We start from the raw sequence: 9,551 nt of genomic DNA on the forward strand, positions 1-9,551 counted from the left end.
ATTAAGAATATTACCCTCTATGACTCTATTCACTAGTTAGTATTCAAACCGAATAAACCGAACCGAATAAACCGTAATCGAAGGGAGAAAAACCGAACTATACCGAATTTAATTAGGTACGGTATTGTTATAGCATTTTACGAAACTGAATACCGAAAATATCAAACCGAAATATCTAACTACCGTACCGACCGACGAACACCCCTACTATTAAGTAATATAAAATGACTTTTGGGATGAACTTTCATATTTATTGAATAATTTTTTGATATATTTAAATTATCTTGAAAGAATAAAGTACTTTTTAATTTTATTTTTATATTTTAAATAAAATAAAAAATTTAGTTATTAACTTTAATAATAAATATTTGTAATTATTTATCTACTTATATAATATTAACTATTAAGCAAATCTCTTCATGTCCTTATTTGTAATTTGACACTTAAAAGCACTTTTTGAAAAGCTTGGCCAAACACAAATTATTGTTCAAAAGTGTTTTTCAAATGGTGGATTAGCCAAACACAAACTGCTTTTCACCAAAAGTATTTTTTCGAAAAGTACTTTTGAAAAAAATAATTCTCAAAATAAGCTGATTTTTCGAGCTTGGCCAAAAGGTTATAAATTATAGTTTAAGAAGAAAACTTTTGAACAAATCAGCGCACTTAAATTTTTTGCATTGAACATTTATGCATGATGATGTAGAAAATATCTATAAAATTATTTGAAAATTAATTACATGTAAATATTCACACTAAATAATATAATAGATAATGTGTCACAGCCAGCTAAATTACATTAATTAATAATAGAATCCAAGTATGATAAAAAAATTCAAATTAAAAAATACAAAAATCAAAAATCAAAATCATTATGGGTGGGTCGTAAACCTTAATAGATACCACTGACTAGTATCTAATAAGTTTTACCTACTATTTTATATTGTCCATATCTATAAATCTATAAATTAAAATTCAAACTTAATGCTAGTCATCTTGCTTATTTTCCAACTCTCATAAGCTAGCTAGAGCATCGGCTCACCTATACCCTATAGGTCTTATAAATTCGATAGGAGCATGTAATGTCTAGTTGTTTACCTTTAAAACGGATAACAATTAAATTTGTACGCGATTTTAAGAATATTTGGATTGATTCAACACAAATAATCAAGAATATTACATAAACGAGTTATAGATAAAATGAATAATCAAACCAATTGTAATGTTACGGCCCAACTCGAACTTAGGTTGAACAATAGTTTTGCCCTTGATCGGATCCTCGGTTCAAAGCCAATTGTGAATGAAGAACAAACAGTAAAGTAAGAATATTGCAATAGCTAGAGAGTAGAAAAAATAAATTTGTATTACCTTGATTTTCGTGTTACAATGTGTGTTATCAAAGAAAAACTTTCCCTTTATATAATAGGAGAGTTTCATCCCTAGTACAAGTCTAAAAAGGTAAAAATCTTCCTTTCTCATTAATTACTGATCTGTAACTGTCATCGAGCAAGGTCCGCACCATGATATCTGGTTGGTTGCGAATATAACGGTCCTCTATCCATCCTGTATAACCGTTCATTGTGCTCTCCGAAGTCTTAGAACTCATCCCGAGTCCGGGGTGCGTCGTTTTATCAGGTCCGATGGCGAACACTTCATTCACTTTTCACGAGCCTCGATATAAAGAGTTCCCAGCTTCGATTTTCGATCTCGTATGTTCGTGACCTTACTTCGTTTTATTCACCGGGAAATTGGGGTGTGCGTTATCCCCGATTTTACCCGTATACAGATAGTTCCCTCGCTTTTCGGATAGTAGATTTGCCAAAATTATGGAAAACAATAGATGAACCCCGGTTCCTTCCTTCGAATGTTACAACCGAGGTGACAGATAAGCCAAAACGTCATGTCAGTCGCGTCGTTCTGACTTTGGACACGTGTCAGTCACCGGCTGGCTGCGTTGGAATGTGAAACGTAGCACATTGACTGTTTCCCCCTATAAAAGCTTCGACCTTTTGCATTTCTTTCACTTTCCGATCCTAGCTTTTTTCGAATTTTCTAATGGCTTTTAACTTTTTCAAATCTCCATATCCCGCTTCTTAAACCTTCATATCTTCATCTTTGACCTTCAAACCTTCATATTTTTTCTTGGATATCTTCATCTCTGACCTTCAAACCTTCATACTCTTTCTTCAAATCTTCATATTTTTTCCTCCGAATCTTTATATTCTCCTTCAAGTCTTAATATTTCCCTTCAAATCTTTATATTTTCCTAGATCACGATGGCTAAAACTTCCGAGTTTATAATGCAACAAGTAGCTCCCTTGTCTTCCCATCCGGCCACGGGCGTCGAGGTGGCTCAGGAGCCTCCTATGAAGAGCTTCATACCTGAAGGTTGCTCTATCGAGGATGCTTTCAAAGTCAAGAAGGCCTCTAGCTAACAAGATCGGGGCGAGGGAGCATGGAGATACATATGCTTTGTCAATGGATATACCTTTCCCATAGTCCGAGAAGACTGTAAATGGGAAGGTAAAGATGTGGTCGTCCCCGGGCCAAACGATGATATTACTACCCACGTGGAGGATTACTTAAGTGTCTATACTTACCCATTTATGCTGGGCTCAGTAGATCCCGTAATCCTGGCTTTTTGCAAGAGGTACGAAGTGTGCCTCGGGCAAATTCACCCATCGTTTTGGAGGATCGTGATCCTCCTACATCATTTTATGAACAATACTGACAACCCACGGTTCACCCTCGACCATCTACTTCGCCTATGTAACCCCCAAATTTTCCGAGGGGGGCTGATCAAGCTTGTCCGTCGAGTAAGTAAGGCCCCTTTCTTGAGCATTGACGGGGATAGAGACCGAGGCTGGCAGGGGAGATTTGTTCGGGTGAAACCCGGTTTCTGCCGTTCCCCGAGAGGTGGAAAGCATCTCGTAAGTGCCGTCTTCCTTAAGTATTAACTTCTTTTTATTCCTTCTCCCATTGCATATATTTGCGGCCATGCAGCTGTTGCCCAAGTTCCTAATGCAATCTCCCGGTTCAAGGAGTGGATCGAGGGGATCTGTAAGCAGATGTCATACTTTGAGCGCGCATGGCAAAAACTTTCGAAAGGCAAATGGGAGGCCCGTTCTCACGGTGAGGTTCTTCCCTGAATAGTTACCACTATGTCCCAACTTACACAATGCTAACCTTTTCTCTTCTCTTATAGGTCTGCCTAAGACCACCGAACTTAGGCCGCTGGATGAGGATGAGGATACGTCATTACCCGTCGAGCCCTCCATTTCGGGACAGCTCTGGCTACTGCATAGGAGGAAAAGAAAGTCCTCGGTTTCCTGGATCCCGAGGCGAAGAGGAAGAAGAGAGCAGCCACCCGAGTTCGGAAGCCCAAGAAGAATACCAAGTCCAGGGTACCGGACCCTGACTTTTTATACCGGCTCAGGGGCGATCCCGAAGAAGATGACATTTTCGTCGCTCATAGGTCGACCCCTACTAGGGAGCAGGTGACGACCGAGAAAGAGGACCTCGAGTTCAATCCCCTTCTAACTCGAGAACCTGAAGGGAAGATGGAGGCTGCAGCCTCCCAAGAAGCTGCTCTTGTCCCGAAGGAGATGACCGGTGTTATTGACATCGTGGAGACGCCCTCCTACACTGAGTCTATGTTCGAAGAGGCCCAAGCGGGCAAAGAAAAGTCAGGTGAGGGAGCGCAGGGCCCAGATGATCCCCTCAACTCATTTTTCGACGGCATGGACATGGACGCATTGGAGGATATTTCCGGGCTTGGTCACCTGGAGATCCTGAGGAAGGATGTGCCCTCGGGAGTTGGCAGGCCGAGTTTGAGCCCAAGATTAGTGAAGCAATTTCCCGCACCGAACGTGGACCTCGAGCGCAAGAAAACGGTCGTTCTCACAGTCCTGGAGGATGCCCGGGTCTTGTCTGCTCCGGTGGGCGTAGCCAGCTACCTCTGATGCCTAGTTACCGAAGAGGACCAGGCCAAGATTAACGAGGTTGGCTCGTCGAGCCTTTTCAACGAGGCATAAAAGGCTCTGAACCGGGTGAGGCATTGGCCCCTTGTATCCCTTTGTGAATCTTTCATTAGACTTTAATGTCCCTTACTAACTTCATTGTTTTTCAGGCTTCAGTGCTTCATCATGAAAGCTTCCTATAGTACCGCTTGGAGGTTACCCAACTTGAGTTCGAGCTCAAAGAGTAGGTCCTGAAGAAGGAGATGTACAGGGCTCTTAGTGAGAAACAGGACGAGGCCCTTAAAGACCTCTCGATTCTCCGTGCCGAGATGGAAAAAGCTCAGAAAGAGGCCTCGACCCTAAAGTGGTAACATGCCGACCTAGTTGAGAAGGTAAAGATTTTTTAGGCTAAAAATGAGCAGCTAGTCATGGTGACTAATGAAACAACTTCGCAGGTCCAACAGAAGATAGACCTAATCGACCAGCTCCGGGACGAAAAGGACGAGGTCAAGGCCATGGCCAAAGGGCGGAAGGTCAAGATGGACATGTTGGCTTAGGAGAAGGAAGCTGTGAAGGCAGAGCTGGCATCAATCGAGAACCAACTCCGGGTGGCGAAGGACAAAGTCGATAAGTGGTCTCAGCTGAATGATAATCTCCGGGCACAGCTGAGCTCGGCCGTCTCGGAACGGGATACCTTTGGGCAAGAATATGATGCACTGAAGTCCAAACTGGATGCGGCCTCTATTGATGCAGAGGAAATGGTGGCACAGTACAAGGCCAATATGGAGGCAGCCACGACCCGTTTAAAGACGAAGACTGAATATATAAAGCGGCTATCCCGGAGAGAGATCCTCGAAGAGATCCACGCCCGAGGTTTTGACTTATCGGCCGAGATCGAAGAAGCTAGGAGGCTCGAGGCCAAAGCAAAGGAGCTCTATGAGCCTAGGGGTCCCGAAGGCTCCGAGGGTTCTGAGGGTTCTAAGGGCTCCAACGGTTCTGGCGATGAGTCGGGTTCCGATAAAGACCATGCGTAGATGCCTTAGTACTTTTCTAGTTTCTTATTTTAATTTTTTCTTATGTATTTTTTTTGTTTTATTTGAGGTCATTCTATCGGGACTTTGTAAATATATTTTGGAATATATATGAAATTTTTCCCTTTCTGGCAATATCGTGTCTTTACTTTTTTAGCATCTTTTTGAAATTTCTACTTGCGTATCGTTTTTGATGCCTTAGCATAAGTTTGCTTATGGCTTCGAACCCTCGATGAGACCAAAGGTTTTTAAGATGCTAAAGTATTTTTAGATGATGTTTTTGTCGAGGGTAACCTTTTAGTCGGTTTTGAATTTTTGTAAAGGCCTTACTTTCTTGTTACGGACTTCGGACGTCTCCGAACCATTTTTAGGGTGGCCGTAGCCTTTTATATTTGGGCACCGCCAAATAGGTTTGGTGCTTCTAGGATTAGGTAGCTCGGGATGTCTAAATTGTCTTCGAGCGACAGTCCCCAGGTAGGGGTAGCCTGTGGGCTCGATAGTCCCCGAGTAGGGGTTGCTCGTGGGCTCTAGGATCCGGGATTGAAGAAGAAAAAATGCGTAGTAGCAAAGTGGAAATTTCTTTCATTTCTTAGTATGCAAGGTACATGATCGAAATCATTTAAAAACTTGTGACATGACTAGAGTGAACTATGTGGGCACGGTTCATACGACTGTTTGGCCCTTACAATAAATCCTACTCACCAAGCCTTAGATTTTAACACATAAAGTTTTCTTTTTCTCTTGCTAAAGACCTTAATCCGAGGGTAATGGCCATTAGTATTCGAGGTCGAACTAGTGAGGGCTCAGATATTGTTGACGGGTGGACGGAGGCCAACAATGCAGGGGCAATTATGTAATTTTTAAGGCGACTAACCTAAACCTATATGAAGCCTAATCCGCCCAGAAGAAAGGAGGAGCTGTTTTTAGGAGATTTTGGAGGCAAGGACAAGAGAGAGAAGACAGAGAATTTCCTAAGAGTTTTTATCTTCTTCTTCTTACTTCCATTGTTGATTATGAATTGTTATAGTGAATTTGTATCTATTAGTATGAGTAGCTAAACCCATCATCTAGGGTTGATGGAACCAATTGTTGGATGAAGTTTTGACTATGTTTAGATATAATTGAGCCGTTCTTATTCTATGATTGTTCAACTATGTGTTGTGTTGTGATTAATTGAAAGGGCCCTTGATTAACCGTGTCTAGTTACCTTGTGTTGCTTGAGAAAGAACACTTGGTTAGACTGTTGTTGAACAACACCACTTTCGGGTAAGTTAAGAGATTAATTACTTGAATTTAAAAGCGGGGTTAGAGATAACGAAGCTTTGGTGGGATAATTCTGAGTTGCATAAAATGTTAACTAGAGTAGTTCGAGAGAATGCTTCTAGTAAATTATCGTAATTGATCGAGAGATAATTACGGTAGCCCGGAACTCATAATCCTCATAGAGTATTACGGCGAGATTATAGCTAACGTGTCAGGAATTAGTCCGGCAATTGGGAAATTCAATAGCCCTAGATCCGTTTACCTTTGAATTCAACTTTATTCTTGATTATTGCTAATTTTGTTGTCATTTTTCATTAGATAAATAAATTCCACTTATGCTCTATTAAAAATCTTGCATCCGAAAATTGTCTGAGCTTATCATTAGCATTGTTAAAAGTTGTAGTAAATAGGTTAGTTCCCTGTGGGATTCGACTTCGGACTTGAACAGGATTATATTTGCAGCGACCGCTTAGTCCTTTTTACAAGGCATAGTTGGGCGTGATCAAATTTTGGCGTCGTTGCCGGGGATCTAACGGTGTTATTTATTACAACTTAGAAGAATTGCTAAGATTCTTAATTTAGATCAACTTCCTACGGTGTTAAAACTTTTCCATTGAAATTCTCATGTTTGAACTCTTCTGTGACTCAGGTGTATGCCTAGAAGCTCTTTGAGGACTGGTGAACTTTTTGAAGGACTCTCAGACCCGAGAAAGCATTCAGGGCATTGAATCGGGCCAACAAGAAGAACAAACAGTTAAAACAAAAAGACCAACTCGAAAGTGAAATGGACAATGTGGACGACGTCAACGTAAACAATCGGAATGATCGTGTTGACCCAAACAATGGAGTGGTGGCACCTCTTGTGCCGTAAGCTGCTCTTTATGATTGGGCACAACCAACTACTGATAACCTGGCCACCGCCATTGTTGTTCCTCAGATACAAGCGAAGACATTCCAGATTACTAACAACATGCTGCACCTGTTGCAGAATAAGGGACTGTTCTCAGGGTCATACATCGAAGACCCACAACAACATCTGAAGAACTTTCTATCAATTTGTGTGACTCAAAGACAGTTGAATGTGACTCCTGAAGCAATTAAGTTATTATTGTTCCCATTCTCAGTGACTGGAGAGGCTCAAACTTGGCTGAATTCGCTCCCAATAAACTCCATTGCTACTTGGGAAGAATTAGTCAAGCAGTTCTTAAACAAGTTTTATCCTCCCAACAAGACTGCAAGGCAAATTGATGAGATATTGCAGTTCAGGCAGAAACCGACTGAGACCTTGCAAGAAACCTGGGAGAGGTTTAAGGGTATGCTAGTGAAGTGTCCACACCATGGCATTACAGATCAGATGCTGGGACAGAGATTCTACATGGGTTTTGCAGACAGTTTGAAGGCTAATGTAGATGCTTCAGCTGGGGGTGCATTTTTTAGCAAAACGTTCACAGAGTGCAAGATTCTTCTCGACAAGATGGCTCAAAATTCAGGCTGGATGACTAGAGGTACGACACTTATACCAATAGTGCATTTTGTTGCTCTTGACCCAAACAATTCCAATGCAGAGAACATAGCCACTCTAATGACCCAGATGAGCTTACTGACAAAGAAAATTGATGAGATGGGTACAAAGCAAGTGCACATTGTTGATACAACAAATGGAGGCTTATGCACTCATTGCATAAACCAGTCATATGTGTGCTTGTGGAGTGGAGAGAATGACAACCAGGGCTTCAGAGAGGAGATGAATTATGTCAACAATTTCAGAGGTCAGAGGCAAGGTGGGCAGCAATGGGGACCAGCACCAAAACAGCAGTACAGATCAAATCAGCCACAACACAACCCCAATCCAGGAAGCGCACGACCACCAGGCCAAGTCGTGCCTTATCAAAGGCAACATGGCTATAATCAGCAGCACCAGCAACAGTTGGCCTACCAACCACCTCATCAACAACAGGACAGCAACATGACAGAAATCAGGGGCATGCTACAATAATTTATTGGGACAAATGGTAAGATGCAAGAAAAGTTAGCAGCACATGATTCGATAATCAAAGGCATTGAAACTCAATTGGGACAACTGTCTATGGCCTTGAACATTCACCCACAAGGAACATTGCCTGCAGATACAAATATTAACCCAAAGGAACAAAATCCAAATCAGCTAATGGCAGTGAGTTTCAGGAATGGAAGAGATTTAAATAGAGGGTAAGAAGTTGCTCAATCTAGGAGAGAGACTACGCTAACTACTCCAGCTACATTAGAGGCAGATAAATCAGCAGAGCTCACCGAGGTTGTAATTGAACAAGCACATGTTGACAAGGGTAAGGAGAAGGAAGGTGAACAACTCTCAGAACAGGTGGTAGAAAAAGCTTCCAACAAAGAAAAGACACCAAGTAGTGGGCAGAGGTTGACTCCTGCACCTTTCCCTCAGAGATTGGCAAAGCAAAAAAAAGATGATCAATACAGGAAATTCATGGAAATGCTTCGACAAATTCAATTGAATATTCCATTGATGGATGCTTTGAGGGAAATGCCAGGGTATGCAAAAATGATGAAGGATCTGATGTCGCGAAAATTTGACTTCCAGGACCTGCCCACTATAAATCCGACGCAGACGTGCAGCGCGGTAGTGACAAGACCTATGGCTCAAAAAGTGTCTGATCCAGGTAGTTTCACTATCCCATGCAACATTAGGAGTTATGCTTTTGCTAAAGCATTGTGTGACTTGGGGGCCAGTATAAACTTGATGCCCTTGGCAATCTATACAAAATTGGGCATTGGCAGAGCTAGACCGACCTCAATGTTATTGCAACTGGCTGATCGCACAGTCAAAAGACCGACAGGAATTCTTGATGATTTGCTTGTTCAAGTGGGGAAGTTTGTATTCCTTGTAGACTTCGTTATTCTTGACAGTCAAGTGGATGAAGAGATACCCATCATTTTGGGAAGGCCGTTCTTAGACACTAGGAGAGCATTGATTAATTGTGAGACTGGAGAGTTGAAAATGAGGTTGAACAATGAAGAAATAATATTCAACGTTCAACAATCCATGAGGATACCCAACGAATTTTCAAGTTGCTTGCTAGTGGAGGCCGTGGATGTGATACTGCAAGAGGAGGATGGGACCCTTAATGTCAGGGATCTGCTAGAAGCATGTTTGATAAATTTGGAAGAGATGGATGGTGAAGGGCTGGCGGAGTGGGTCATGGCTCTCGAGGGTCAAGGGTTATGGAAAAGGGAACCTCAGTTCGAGCCCCTGCACTTAGAAGAAAGAGTAACACCACCTGCAAAACTATCA

At 41.9% G+C, this 9,551-nt stretch overlaps 1 non-coding gene across 1 annotated transcript; it reads right to left on the minus strand.

Moving 5' to 3' along the window:
- Positions 1–7,487: 7,487 nt before the first annotated feature.
- Positions 7,488–7,594, minus strand: LOC142180488 (small nucleolar RNA R71). The gene has a single exon (XR_012709111.1). It is a non-coding gene; the product is annotated as a small nucleolar RNA R71 (small nucleolar RNA).
- Positions 7,595–9,551: the final 1,957 nt, after the last annotated feature.

Source organism: Nicotiana tabacum, chromosome 4, assembly GCF_000715075.1.
Source record: "Nicotiana tabacum cultivar K326 chromosome 4, ASM71507v2, whole genome shotgun sequence".
Taxonomy (NCBI): Eukaryota; Viridiplantae; Streptophyta; class Magnoliopsida; order Solanales; family Solanaceae; genus Nicotiana; species Nicotiana tabacum.